Here is a 502-nt window from a genome sequence, read left to right as displayed (position 1 = left end):
CCTTCCCCCTCCTCCCGACCCTCCTCCCTGCGAATCCGGGCTACTCGCCGGCCAGGGTCTCTCCCTCCTCTCTCACCTCCCCCAAACCCCACCCCCGTCTCTCCTTCCCCGGGGCGGCGGCGGCCGCGGGAGCGGGGAGCCGGGAGGGAAGGAGGCGGCGCCGGGGACCGGGGAAAGCTCCCGGGCGGAGGGAAGAAGGAGGGTGCGGGAGGAGACAGGGCGGGGGGAGACCGGGGAGAGGGCACCTCCCACAACCCGAGCCCCGGGAGCCGCCCGGATCCCGGCCCCGCCCTGGACCGCCCACAGCGCCGGGGGGCGGGAGGCAGGGGAGCGGGGCTCCGAAGTAGGGGAGAGGGACGCCGGTGCACAAGCACACTCGCGCGGGGACTCGCAGGCTAGACCACTGGAAGCTGAGGTGGGGGCTAGGGTGCCCGAACCAACGGTCGAGGAGATGGCGCTGAGACAGGGAATCTGGGATGCAGGTGGAGAAAGACGGCTGCAC

The sequence above is a fragment of the Kogia breviceps genome, chromosome 10 (assembly GCF_026419965.1).
Source record: "Kogia breviceps isolate mKogBre1 chromosome 10, mKogBre1 haplotype 1, whole genome shotgun sequence".
NCBI lineage: Eukaryota > Metazoa > Chordata > Mammalia > Artiodactyla > Physeteridae > Kogia > Kogia breviceps.
Note: the sequence above shows the minus strand (reverse complement) of the source record.